The 15399-nt window shown below is 36.3% G+C and overlaps 1 long non-coding RNA gene across 3 annotated transcripts in view; it reads right to left on the bottom strand.

Annotated features, from left to right (window-relative positions):
* Positions 1–15028, bottom strand: part of LOC306999646 — a 28292-nt gene extending 13264 nt beyond the window's left edge. Inside the window, exons 1-4 of one of the 3 annotated variants that reach the window (XR_013797889.1) lie at positions 14975–15028; positions 9815–9904; positions 8519–8610; positions 8000–8435 (exon numbers count right to left, since the gene is read on the bottom strand). This is a non-coding gene — a long non-coding RNA (uncharacterized lncRNA). Of the gene's footprint in view, positions 1–7999; positions 8436–8518; positions 8611–9814; positions 9926–14974 lie in introns of those variants that run through there. The other 2 variants (XR_013797888.1, XR_013797890.1) reach the window with 2 other exon arrangements.
* Positions 15029–15399: the final 371 nt, after the last annotated feature.

The raw sequence follows: 15399 nt of genomic DNA, 5'->3' as shown, positions 1-15399 counted from the left end.
TACAATTGTAAGTGATTTACAAGTGGTTTTCGATTTCTGGCTCAGTGCATGATAACATATATTGTTATTAGTATTTTAATAATATTTTTATTAAATTAATTGTATTTTGGTAAAATAGGTTAACTCCTCATGGTTTTAGAAAAAAAAATATTTATTACATTAAATATTTTTATTTGTTTTTTGTTTTTACCACAGATAATTATAACAAATAATGTATTAGGTTTTTAATTTGCAATAGCAGTTGGAAATTATGCAACTATAATTTAAATCTGTGACAGCTATAAATTCATCAACATGGCATGATTCACTTATAATTTTCAACCCATTCTAACGTTTTCAAGACCATTACAAACATAATTCCAGTGATTTCAACAAATCCACTAGCCAGTTAAATAACTTTAACACAAAAACATATTTAATTCAGCAGTTTTGTCAAGCAGCCCATGCTTTCACATCGGGCTATATATTATTGTTATACTCTCTGTTACGTCTAGGGTTGCAGTCAGATATCAAAATGTTCTATTATAAAATATTATAAAAGTTGAATGTGCATAAAAATATGTGGTGCACACAAATCAGATTCAAAATGTTAACTAGCTAGTAAATTACAAATAAATCTAAGAAAACACACGATAGGCACTGGCAGGCAGCCAGAAAGCTTCCCATCCCCACCCCGTCTCCCCACAACCTATGCGGTTATGTGCTGTCAGCGCAAACACACATTTACATGCACTACATGTCAGTCTACCCTGACAGTGTAATCTGCTGGGATTGTAATGACATAGCCGAGGACACAATTTCAGAGGAGAGAGAAAAACTCTACAGTGAAAATGACAGGTGGAAAAGGGTCATTTAGACTCGCTTTCACTGATCACAGAAACACGCATGAGGTTACACATGCAATATCTCTGGCAAGACAAAACAAGCTTCTGTAGCTTCGCATGGGGCATGATAGGCAACCGAGAATAAGAGACATCCTAAATTGGAAAAGTTTGTCTGTTATGAGAATTGCCATGCAGGACATGAGAACATTCTAAAGTAATATTTTATTATTTAGAGGTAAACCTTTTTAATGAGAAAATTAGCTAAAGTAACACTTTTTTTTTTTTACATTTTGTCACAACTTGATTTAATTGTGTTAAATTAATCTTATATATTTAAAACTTAAATGTTCTTAATTCATTTGTGTTAAAACATGAATTGTTTTTGTTGACATAACAAATTGTGCAGTGGATCTAGCTTTGGATACATTTGGACTGCATTCGAAGAGTACATTTAGAATGAAAAAATAAAAAAATATTTTGTTAGCTTATGTTAGTGTTTAATGTTTAGTTATGGGCATTTAGAAGAAGAATTTAAAGAATGTTGGCAACCAGAAAGTTGACAGCACCCACTGATTTCCATAGGGAATATAGGCCTATATATATATAAATCAATGGGTGCCTTTAACTGGTTACCAACATTCTTTAAAGTAACTTATTTTGTGTTCAACAGAAGAAAGAAACTCAGGTCTTAAACAACATGAGTAAATGATGACAAAATATAACTTTTTGTGTAAACTGTCCCTTTAGATGTACCTCGTACCACTCTTTTTTTGAAATACGCACAAATACGCACTATTTCTGCATTCCTTTATCAGTGTTCAAGTAGCACAGTACAGTGGAGTAAATCTTGAAATCTAAAACTGCAGCATATAAATCACAACGGCAAAGATGCTGGCAAGAACATTGAAAAGTTCAATGTTCATCAAAGTCACCAGCAAAAAAACTTTGAAAATGCTTTTACAAAAATATATTTTGAGAGCCATGAGCAAAATCAATCGGCAGCTGAACTGGAGGCACGCAGGCTAAAGAATTCGAGTTAATTCATCATTATTAACTGAATATGAATCTGAATGGGGGAAAAGATGGAGACGCAATAAGGGGCACGGAGGTATGTGGCTCTTCTCCAGCTTGTCTCCGGCATGGGCCACGGCACGTATATCAAAGGCCCGGGGGATTGCTGACAACCAGCGGCTTCCAAAAGGAAAAGAGGAAACTCAGCGGATTTGCTTGTGCGCAACATCAAAGGCCTGAGATAGAAATACAATTTCCACTCAAGATTTTCTATTTAGATGTTATTGGGCTGGTGGCACCAGCAGTATAAAACATTTGTGTCACAGTCACACGTCTTGAATGGAAAGTTTGGGGTGATTTTGTCTCCATGTGCGCTTGGCACCAAATTAAATCCTGCCATTCCTGATTATGACCGAAAACATCACATTGGAAATTACTTTCTGAGTAGGCTCTTTGAATCTGATAAAGTGTTTGTTTGTGCTGGATTCTGATACGCATCTATGCCGTTAGTTGTTAAAAGCCCTCTGCAATCTCCCCTCTAGCGCAGAGCGCAATCATTACAGTTCATGAACTAATAAGTGAGCAGTTGATAAGGAAGCGCGGTCAAAGTGGTAGACGTGACTGAGAAGCCCAGGGGAGTACTATCAAAATCGTCACAGACTGCGCGAAACGAAAACGTCTTGTGTTCAAACCAACAAGCTGACGACAGCGATCATGTATTTGATAATGCCACCCTTTTTTCTTGTTACTGCATGAGACATGCAGTTTTGTGACATGCAGATGATGATTATGGCCATTGATCTTTTTTTATTAATGAAAAAATAAGATGTCCATTAGGTTATTTTTGGTAATAGACCTAAAAAAATGCTAAACCTTTTTTTTAAAAATTCAATAGTAAAAATATTGTGCATTGCCAATAGTGTGTGATAAACAACAGTAGACCAATAATAATTATAATATCCTTCAATAATATCATTCGCCTTGGATGATAAGTACAGCGCCCTCCAGTGGTCTCACTGTGGTGCACCTAAATAAACTCAAAGAAATCCATGATGTAAAAATGTCCTATTAAAATAATTGTATTGTTTTTTATATATAAATAAAACTGAATCATTTAAAAACATATTGAAGGACAGTAAATAAATGTATATATTTTTTTTCTATCAGGAAAATTAGTAAGCACATAAAATCATATATACTCTACAGTTCAAATGTATAATATTAAACAGCACAACTATTTTCAACATTGATAATAAATAATAAGAAATGTTTCTTGAGCACAAAATCATTATTATTAGAATGATTTATGGAGGATCATGTGACACTGAAGACTGGAGCAATGATGCTGAAAAGTCAGTTTTGCCATCACAAGAATAAATTACATTTTCAAATATATTATACTAGAAAAAGTTATTTTAAATGTTTTTTTATTAAATCAATGTGGCTTTGGTGAGCATAAGAGACTTCTTTCAAAACCTTAAAAAAAAACCTTACAGACCTTTTAGTGTAAGTGTTGTATTTCACAGAGGTTACTCTGCACTTGCTCCTGAAAATGTATGCAATGGAGTATCATTACATAAGCATGTTACAAAAGGTGCACTTTACTATTTCTAAAAGTATAAAGCCCTAATCCATGTTTTACATATTTGTGAACAGGATTAAAACATCACAACAACAGACTTCAACCTAAAATACCAAGGGATGTTGGCATCTCAGTGTAATCTACTTGATGTGGCTTGCCGCACTGATAAAGGATAGCTCTCGTTTTAAGGACAGCATTGTTGACTAGTGTTTGGGCAATGGATAAATCTGTCAGCACATCAGGACATTTTACACAGCGTCAGCCCGGCTGTCGGGCTAAATAAATCAAGTTCCAGATAAGTGTGACTGGTCAGTAAATCACAGCCTCACAACAGGCCAGGTGGAATCTGTTTTTCAGCTGATGTCTTCAAACTGGATGTATCTAAAACTTCATGGATTTGCGAGTAAAACTGAGGTCAACTGTAAAAGATGTGATGTTGGGACTGATCCAGAACGACAACAGAGCATCATACATGATCTACTGATACGGTCACAAACACTAAAGCCTAAATAAAGATCTTTTGCCGCTTCATTGTTGATACTGAATGAGTGAATGAGGCATTATTGTACCATAACAGTCCCACAGTTCTTGGTAGTAAAAGGAACACCTGTTTTCTCAAAGCATTGAAGGATACCATTCAACATAGCGTTTCTTCATCCTTCTTAAATAACTGAAATTGATTTAAACTTAAAGTGGTTGATATTTGCATGTCGTGAAGAACTCCATAGGTGTAAAATTACCAATAAGTCCAGCAGCACTTCATTAAGGGGAATGTTATTTGTGACCGCACATAGCACAACCTCACATAGAAAGACATCTCAGCGTCACTCCGTCCTCAGACAAGGGTTCCACATAACACTCAATATACCAAAAGTATGTAAAGCCCTCAAGCTCAATAGCTGACTGATCACCACAGACAAGCTTTTGATTTGATGTGTCTTTAAGCCTTCATAATGACTTACATGCTTTGTTTAAGCTCCGCCATCCAAAAAATAAAATAAGATAAAAGCACAAAATGAGAAACCATCAGGCACACGCAGACTATGATATAAGTGCACTTGTCATATGTGAAGCTGTTGACTAAACTTGTGATTCAAAAAATGCAAATATTGGTTGATCAATAGATCGACAGATAGATAAGGACGGAGACAGAAAAAATATAATCTGGACGAGGGCCAGGTATGTGCCGGTCTGCGCCTGAGGAGCAGTGATTTCATTGATGAGACAGATGCCCCTCTTGTTTTCAAGCTTGACTACATCATCTTGCTGATAACTGCCCTCAAGTGCTTTCTCTGAGACATCCCTCTGTCAGCAGATCAACCCAAGCTTCACCCTCACTTCTGCACTGAGTGAAACACACATCGCTCTGTGAACAATGAAAGTTTTCCCGAAATGTTTGCATTAAATGGCTTGAGGAGGAAAATTTTAAGCTATAGCTCAGAACGGGACAGATTATGCAGAGTCTTGTGGTTTAAGGCATTGCATAACACCCAGAATCAAGTTCAGTAGATATGAAAAGTTATTTTCGTCCAATCAAATATTTTGCCATAGTTTAAGTATTTGCATCTATTTGACTATATTTAAATAAACATAATTTTATTTTTCTTCTTCTTTAGATTCAGTAATTATGTTAACTGTGAAAACAATAAGTTAAAATGTATGAGAATGGTTTAATAAATAGACCATAAACATTTAGTTTACTTTTATTATTACATGAATTATTTTTTTCTTGTTTCATATGCATCACTGACAATCATCACATTAAAGGGATAGTTCACCCAAAAATGAAAATTCTGTCATCATTTACTCGCCCTCGAGATGTTCCAAACCTGTATGAGTTTTTTCTTCTTCTGTTGAACACAAAAGAAGATATTTTGAAGACTGTTGTTAACCAGACAGTTGATGGTATTGACCATGGAAATCGATGGCTATACCATCAACTGTCTGCTTTACCAGAATTCTTCAAAATATCTTCTTTTGTGTTCAACAGAGGAAAGAAACTTTGGAACAGGTCTGGAACATCTCGAGGGCGAGTAAATGATGACAGAATTTTCATTGTTGGGTAAACATCCCTTTAAGTTTATTAGTTTATGTTAAAATGGCTAACTCAAATGGATGAAAATAAAAAAGGCCTATAACTTTTTTTGAGTGTGTAAATATTCCCATAAATTAATTTAATCATTTACCCAACAGGCATAAAACAAGGACAGACAAATAAAATTTCTTTTAATAATTGCAAACAAAAGTTGTGTTTGCTGCACTTAATTACAGTAACTCATCCTGACAGACGCCTTCGTCTAAAATTCCTTTCTTGCCATAAACCCGACAGCAAAAAAAGAAATAATAACAGCACATCAGATGGAGCCCAATAAAAAAATATCCCAATATTTTTTATTATTTACTAAATTTGTGATGAAATGTATCACATGGAAATAAAATGCAGTGAGATTGTGCCTGTCATGTGCTCATGGTTGCGCTTCTTTGGCATCATGATCAATCTGCATTGAAAGTTTTAAAAGAACGGCATTGACAAGCCTCATTATGTAAAACTGTTATGCAATTAGTAGAATCCACAGTAAAAAAAATTCCTCACTCACCTTGGCGATATATTAGGTTTTACAGCTTCGAACTGTATTATCTTGTCTATTATCTTGTCTAAATTATTTATAATTATTATTTTTAATAAACTAGAGCGACCAAAAAAAAAAAAAAGTACAGCACTAGCAACGCTAACGTCATGGGTTTGATTATTCCTAAGGAATGCATGAACTTCAAAAACAAATTAGAATCCAATGTAAGCTTGAGTAATAAAATCTGCCAAACGTATAGAGCATCTGTTTGCGGCCAGTCTTTGCTATTGTGTTATATTAATGCTTAACTGTTTTGGTGTCAGAATACACTATGGCCAAAAAGTAGCATTACAAGGAGAGGGTAAAAGAGACAGCAGTGTGCATTCAGTATTTCTACAGAGGATCCCCTAAAAGAAAGAAGATTTAGTATTTTTCCTCTGACAAGTATCTACATGTTGAAAGTGCCAATCCTGGATCCCTCATATCTCATCCTTATCTAGTTGTTCACATACATGCTCCTTTTTGACAGCTCCCTCGCTTCACAAAACAAACCCACGCTAGGTGTCTAATACACTCTAACTTTAGCTTACAAGGCCATAGGGCACAAAGATGAGGAGAACATGGTCCCGTTGAAGATGTCCCGTTTAAGGTATGATCATGGGTCTTTACTGAAACATATTTACAGACATAGTGGCTTCAGATTACTTGGCTGGGTTCATCAGTTTCTTCTTGTCTCTGAAGAGCAAGAGGCTTTGTGGGATTTATAGAAAGAGGAAAGACTAATCTAGATGGAAGGTTGAAAGGCCTCCAGCCACACTCAATCAATGACAGAACTCCCATGTCAAAGATATATAATCCTAACCTGAAGATATTAATGTACACATAATGTACACTGCCAATCAAAAGTTTGGGGTCAGTAAGTTTTTTTTGTTTTTTTGTTTTTTTTTTACAAATGCATACTTATATTCAGCAATGGATGCATTAAATTGATCAGAAGTCTATTTCAAACAAATGCTGTTCTTCAAAGTATTTCAAAGAATCCTAAAAAAATAATCTAAGTTTCCACAGAAATATTACGCAGCACAACTGTTTAATAATCAGCATATTAGAATGGTTTCATGTGACATTGAAGATTGTGTAACAATAATACATTATAAAGGAACTGCTGAAAATTCAGCTTTTCCACCACAGGAATAAATTACATCTAAAAAAGTAAACAGTTATTTTAAATTGCAATAATGTTTCACAATATAACTGTATTTATTACTGTATTTTTGGCCAAAAAATGCAGCTCTAGTGAGCATTAGAAACATGCAAAAGTAAAAAGGAATAGTTCAACCTGAAATAACAATAAAACTCTTCTTCTCACTTATCTTTGAATTAACTTATCATTTATGAAATAAAGCTTTCATATACCTGTAGCTTCAGAAGACTTGAAATATAGCATTTAATATTATAATAGTACTTTTTTTTTGGAGCTTGACAGGTCCATCTGCTTTTGTTGAATAAAAACCAGCAACTTGGGCATTCTGCTAAACTACTTATTTTGCTTTCTACAGAACTAGAACAACAAACCAGGTTTCAAGCTGAGTATATAATGTCAATATCTGGACACACAAAATAGATAATCTGCGTATTCAACCTCTCTCATGGACGGAAATGACTCATTGATGATTTCAATGGGAGAAGTGTATAAACGGACATAATGCTACACTGAAGAAATCAACTTTATCCTCGCAGATGCCGTGATAAAAGTCGAGCGATCAGAGAAAGTAAAAGAACAATGATATGGATGTGGTTTTATCTCTTCTTGTTCTCAATGGAAGTGGCAGATGAGCAAAACCTGTCCTGCGAGAGGAGAGCCTCAAGAGAGGCGTTTGATGTTCTCTCAATAAGCCAGTTCTCCCTTTTGTCCCGATCTCTTTCTTCTCTTTCTCTGTCACTCCTCTCTCTTGTTCATACACCCCCCCCCCCCCCCCCTCCTTACTCCACACACGCACTTCATTACACACACGTTTATTAGTTCTTGAACATTTATCCCAGAGAACAAGCATTTCCAGGCTGGGACATGCAAAAACACTTTGCACATGAACTACATCCTCCCTGTCAGTCCTGTTTACCTGTCGCCATGTCTCACCCCATCATGCAGGAGCGCTGGAGTTGACATGCAGGAAGTAAACAGAATGCCTGAGAATAATCCATCTCACACCTGCTCCAAACCACTGCGAATGAGGCTGCGGGCAACTGAAATGATTTTTAAACATGTGTGTTTTTTTTAAAGGTGGATGGACGGCAGACATTTTGTCCAGCCAGTTCCTCTCTGATGAAATTATACATCCATGTGCCATAATCACAGTGGAAACATGAATAGCTGTTTGAAACCTCTTCTTTGTGCCCGCCAACAAAAGGCATTGTCCGCCACAAAGCCTGCTCTCCTGACAGAAAGATCTGGTGAAAGCAAAAAGGCAGCCATATCAAATATGCTGTTAACTCTGCGCATGTCAAGCCGGGGTCACTGGAGCCAACGTTACCTGTGTAAATCACCACACAATGGCTCGCAATCCCAGCATTCAACAGGTGACATAAAGGACCTTTGGGAAGTATAGTTTCCACTGGTCCTATTCTGCAACAAAAGGTTTCTTAAACATCACTGCCCGAGGACAAATCATACGACACTCTGAAACAGGAAATCTCTAAATCGCCCATTGTCCGACACCACATCAAAATCCTCCGTGCACACAGGCAGGCTGGGGGAGGGCCGAGCTGCTGTCTTCTTTCACAGAGGATATAGAAGGACGTCTAAGAAGAAATACCCTCGCACTTGAACGAATGACAGCCGGTGCATTTTGAATTGCCATCATCCTTTTGTGTCCATCACCAGTGTTTTGCTATGGTACAAACATATAGCTATGAGGGTTTTCAGCAGTACTGTTATAGTATTTATTTGTATTTTGAATCAGCTTTTATTTTTTCATTTTCATTTTAGTTTAAGTTTTAGTCATGTGCTTTAGTAATTTCTATTTATTCGTTTTTTTATATTAGCTACTGTTTAATTCATTTGATTTCAGTTTTAATTCTAGTGATTTTAATACCTTTTTTCAGTTCTAATTTCATTAAAGTTCTTAAATGTAAGTGTTTCTTTATATTTTATTTTATTTTACTTTAGCTTTTTTTGTCAATAGTTTAACAAAAGTCTAGTTTTGTAAACAAGTTTGTTTTTTTTGCACAGTCATTACAAATCTACTGCAAGCTAAAATGATACATGATAAAAGCATCTGTTAAACCAATAGTGTTGGTTTAACAAGGATGTTAAATACACCTTCTGTGAGTGTGAGAATGTGACTTAGTCAAATGTATTTCCCCTGAGGCTTCACACTACAGACATGTAAACATTTTAAAACTGCCATTGAAAGACCGACCAGGAAGGGAAAAAGGAAATTTGCATTTGTCTTTGGTTTTAAAGAAGAGTTAATTTTTTAACAACACTGGGTAGAAAAAAATACTAATAACGGCAGATTTGCTTTTCTTTACTGGAAAGAGAGAGAGAGAAAACCTCTTTGCCATGGGAAAACGAAGAACATGTCTATGGTCTAACATCCTGGTAGATGAAGAAGACACACTAACATTTTCATATTCAGAACGGTTTCAATATTTACACTGGAGAGTTAATAGGAAGAGCGATAAGGTTTATTTGCATTCTTGGGATGTTTACATTCACAGTAAAGAGGCATGGTACACGGGCCACAAAACAGGGAAAGAGAATGACATTCCTTTATGTCCCGACCTAAAGTCAACTGTGACATGAATGAGACAGGGATTGCACTAACCTGTCATGGTGTTTGTTTTCTCTCCCCTAGATGTACTTTAAAGTGAGTCAAATCATACTCATCCTCCTCTTTTGTAGAGCTGACAACTGTCTGCAATTAAAAGGAAAGTTTAGCATCGTGAATGGCACAGACAAAGTTCTTAAATCCTCAAATGTGTGGTTAATTAAGGGGAAATATAAAGGTGGCAGTCAGTTACAGAATACGGTGGATTTGGCGGATTTAAAACCAGTCTTTCAAAACCCTGTTTGCACAGGTGAGTCACGGCCGCCTCGGGCCATCATACTCTACCTGTTCTATATAAGACAGCGAGGATGATAGAAAGAAAAGAAGAGAAAGAAAGAGTGTAAAAGGGAGCATAATAACATGTCAGCCTGCTGCTCCTGTTTTACGCATGTACCTAGATTGCATTCAAATGCAAAACAACCACACACACACACACACACACACAAAAAGATCTCCTCTGAGGTTGTACAAGATCCCTCAAAATAAGTAGGCTGTGGAAGGGGAAACAGGCCTCAAATATGCTCAAGATAAAATACAAAACTTACTATAAAAAAAAAAAGATAAAATATCTTGCTATTTCACACTAAAAATGTTTATCTGCTGCCCTCTAGTGGATTCGGATATGTACTGCTAACAACAAAAGTACAGGACAAACCAAAGCAAGCCATGGAATGACTATTCGCTACATTTTTAATCAGAGGACAGGCGCACTCTGAAAGTGGACAGGTCAGATATTAATGTTCAGCACCATGGCAGACATGTATCACAAGTAACAATGGTCTGCCCAGCAGGAGTGATGGACGAGGCAGAGTCAACAATCTCCTGCTCTCTCGCGATATTGACTGTAAGGATCAGGGCGCTGCTGTCAGAGATAACACACTGCACAAGACAACATGCCTCTGTCCTTATCTTACCACTGGGTCTGGCCCAGGCCAAACAGTTGCCCTCTCTCTCTCTCTCTCTCTCTCTCTCTCTCTCTCTCTCTCTCTCTCTCTCTCTCTCTCTCTCAATGCCTCTCTCTCTCTCTCTCTCTCTATCTGTCTATCTGTCTGTCTTTTTCAAAGGCTAGGCATGAAGATTAGAAGTGCTTGAATGGTGTGCTATAGTTAGTGCGCACGAAAGAACGAAGAAAAAGTAATAGCTAAAATCCAAGTAATGAAGGGATGGTTCATCCGAAGATGAACATTCAGTCTTTTTTAACTCACTCTCATGTTGTTCCAAACCTGTTTGATTTTCTTTTTACCAAGAAGGGGAAGATTTTCAGTAAATAAGGCTGTTGTCAGTAAGGGTCAGTTGTTGTTTTTTAAAGATGTCACTTACGCTTCCCAAAGCTTCATTCAATGTAAAATAAAGTATAAACAGTAATATTGTACAATATTAGATAGATAGATAGATAGATAGATAGATAGATAGATAGATAGATAGATAGATAGATAGATAGATAGATAGATAGATAGATAGATAGATAGATAGATAGATAACCTATTTTAATATATTATAAAATGTAATTTATTCCTGTGATGCCAAAGCTGAATTTTCAGTAGCCGTTACTCCAACATCGTCATACATTTTCTAAGGATTATTTTTTGATGAATAAAAGTTCAAAATCATTTATTTGAAACAGAAATCCTTTATAACATTTTAATTATCTTTTTGTCACTTTTGATAAATTTAATGCATCCTTGCTGAAGAAGAGTATTCTCTTTTTTTTACTGTAGCCTATAGTCCAGTTTTGTGGTACTTTTAAGGCTGTTTAAAGAGTTTCAGAGTGCCTGGCCACTCTATGCTATCATTTCATTGAGAATTCCAGCATGAAGATCCTTCAGGACTCCCACAATTTTAATTAATGAATTTCCATGAGTTTTCCATGTTCTTTTCAGTCATACTCATCAATGATTTTTGAATACGTTTTTTTTTTAAACCCTTAACATTCATTCAGACATGGTCATTTGTAAACCATTTGGCTGAATCATTGAAAAGAAGCTAGTTTGTGTTACACATAAAAAAAGAAGCTCATACAGGTTAGGAACTGAACTATTTACTTCATAGAGTCATTTTTATGTAATCTCAAACTCCTTAAGCATGTTTACAGTGTCCTAATGTCACCAAGAACATCTCACAATATTGGTGTAATGTTACTAACAGTAGTTTCCTCACACCAAATCCAACGGCGCATTGTCTGTGTTTGTTTGAGAACAAGTGTAACGTTTGCTAAGTGTTGTAAAAATCCCCTAATTAGAGGCTCTTCCCATTAAACACGCTGAAGTCCAGACACAGAATTATGACATAGTTTAACGCACAGTTAGTGGTATTATTATGCTATTAGCGGAGCAAATCCTCACTAAGGCAAGGTAATTGTGCGACGAGCTGTGACTACAGTAGAAGCACTGTTCTTGAGTGAGAAAACCAAACAAAGCCATTATTACAGACCATAAGCCTTTTAAAAGGCCTCAGAAAACAAATGCTTTAACATCTTTCTGCATGTATACAAACTCCACAAACACCTTTGCGAGCATTTGTACAATACTGAGCCATTGAAAACAGATTAACGGTAAAGTGACGCAATATTAATGTTCTGGCATGTGTGATCAAGCACATAGGGACAGTAGGACTGATCTTGTAGTGGCACTACAGGCTCTTGTGAGGCCACGCTCAGAGCTGTCGTTCACCTGCCTCTCAGATAGACAGATACTGTAAGGGACACAGAAATAGCAGACCCTCACATCCCCCCCCCAACCAGCCCCCCGATGTGCAGACAAAGGGCCAGTGTTTGCCCCCTGGGCAGACGGAAGATGAAAGGTAAGGTGATGAGCGGGGCAGATGAAACGGCGGGAGTCAAAGGCTTCTCTTGTGCGAGCGCTGTGTGTGGAGTGGGTGGCGGAGGGGCGCTGGGGGTCTAAAGTTTCAACTGCTCGTGCCCATGTGGGAGGTTACGTATAGTCGGCGTGCGATATTTGCAATATCACTCCAAAAAACATGTTTAATGAGTAGAAAATGACATGAAATCAAAATGTAACAATTTTCACTTGATGTCACTTGACCGCGTGGGTTATTTGATAATGGTAACCAATAGTCAAACAACTATTTTAATCATTATTTTAGCAAACTTGCACTTGGTCTGGCTATATTGTGGAATGTTACTTAATGTCCACTTTTCACAATCCAATAGAGCCATTAAATAATGACGTTAATTTGTTGGTCAACCTGGAAGGTTAACTCACTGCTCACAATTTCAATTTTTTAGATGCCACAGACCCCTAAACAGTGGATGGGACCCCATTGACTTCCAAAGTATGGAAAAAAATTACTATGGAAGTCAATTGCGTATAAAGATTTACTGAACTCATTTGGGGTCAAACAAAAAATGTCACTAGACCCACATCATACACTAGATTTAATTATATCGCATGGAACCAATTCTACTGATATAAATATTCTAAACTAAAGCTTTTGAGCATTTTTAATGCACATTTTGTAAATCACTAACTCAAAGAACAAAAAATCTTTGTTATGCATAAACGACAAAGTATTTTTAGAGGATACAGTGTAGCTGCCACTATTGTTCAGTACTGGCAGGCAGTACTTTTTGCCTGTGTTTTAGGTTTATGTTCGTAAGTTTTAGAAGACTGTAAGTTTTACCAAAGCTGTTCCTTTTCCAGAAAGAGATGATAGTGAGGGCAGTGCATCAGAAATTAAGTCCATGGTAGGAAAGGAATAAGTTGAAGATCAAGGATAATAGAAGCAGTTAGAGTGATGGCAGAGATGAAGAATATAATTCATAGATTGTTGTGGAAGTCAGAACATTGTCATATAAAAGTTTGGAAAATGTGATCCATAATCAGAGGTCAGGACTGACAAGCAAACGCTCCAAAAATGGTGATCTGAATTTGTGTCAAGTTTCTGACATTTTCACATGTGACTACTAAAAATGAAATAGTAGCACATAGTTTAAACATAAACATTTTTTTATGTAAAAAAAAAAAAAAAAAACTTTTCAGATAGTGAAAATGCATTTGAATTGAGTTTGGAATATTTTTTTACCCTCAAATATATGTAGGCTACAATCTAAAGTCATTAATGTATTTTTTCTAGCTGTGTTATCATAATTAGTCCCATGTCATCGTTTGTGCTCATCGTGTGTGTCTCTATATTTAACAAAGCCCATACAAAAAACCCGAACCGGAATAGAAGAGATGCAAGCAGTTTTACAGAATATGGAAGTTTCTTGCGCATAACCCCCTTTAAAAAAACTCTACAAAAATACTGCTACATAACTTACATCTACTTATAAAAATAAAGATAGATTGAAAATGTGTAGAAAAATTAATTAATTATAATAATTAGTTAGACAGTAATCTTATATACAATAATATAGCCTTATACACATTCACAAGCTTTTACTGTAAGAAAAAAATGCAAGACAAACAACTCAGGTTGTTTTATGTGACATGTTGATATGTTAAAACACTTTAAAAACGTTCTAGTTCATTTTTAATTAATTAATAATAAAAAATAAAAAAGTAAATTGTTTAATTTATACCAGTAGGCTAGCCTACATAGGCTAGGCTAACGTTACTAACACGCGGACAGCCTGATCGGGTGATAGGCCATAACACTAGTAGTTTTATTGTGCAAACTATGGCTCAATACTAGGCCTAGGCCTACTACTAACTACTAGACTAAAGTCATGTCGACATGTTACTCAAACAGAGATGACAAGACCTTATTCACAGCTGCCGTTTTTTCTGTTTTTTTTTTTGTTGTTTTTTTACAGGAATGAAAGCCAGGTGAGGGATAGACATTAATCTCTTCAGTGGGTTCCACTGTTAAATGTGTTTTTTGGATTGGTCTGCTGATGAAACACTGCAAAAATATATATCCGAGAAAAAAAAAACCAGACAATACGAACTGTGGAAAATTATAAGTGATCTTGAACTTTATAAGTAACGACTGAAAAAAAGGTCTATCCCTCAGCCTCGCTTTTATACCTGTCATGGGCGCTGCTCTAAAAAACACAAGTGAAATCAGCTACAGATGCAGATAATGTATCACACGTCAACCGATTCAAAATGCCTTTGGATTCAAAATAAATGGCTATTGATCCTGCTAATGTGACGTGAGACCAAAACGATATATTACTAAAAAGATGGAGTTTACCTTTTCCTGAGGAGAAGATTCTCTTCAGCAATGGTTTGCGCCCTCATGTGGTCGCTACCTCGTACTACAAGACACCTGCAAAGGTCTCATATAGTCCTACTGTATTGTATTGTATTAAAAAAATTGGGAATAAATCTTTCATTTAAAAAAAAAATAGGCAAACCATCGCTTATACATATAACATAAGATGTGTGTGTGTGTGTGTGTGTGTGTGTGTGTGTGTGTGTGTGTGTGTGTGTGTGTGTGTGTGTGTGTGTGTGTGTGTGTGTGTGTGTGTGTGTGTGTGTGTGTGTGTGTGTGTGTGTGTGAGTGAGTGAGTGAGTGAGTGAGTGAAAAATCTTTTTCACATTTTACCTGGTCAGGCCTTCAAAGTCACCTGTTTTGTGATCCTTTTGAGGTCAGCAGGTCAGAGCTTGTTTTTTTTG

The sequence above is a fragment of the Phoxinus phoxinus genome, assembly GCF_949152265.1.
Source record: "Phoxinus phoxinus genome assembly, chromosome: 5".
Taxonomy (NCBI): domain Eukaryota; kingdom Metazoa; phylum Chordata; class Actinopteri; order Cypriniformes; family Leuciscidae; genus Phoxinus; species Phoxinus phoxinus.
This window is presented reverse-complemented; position numbering and strand designations above follow the sequence as displayed.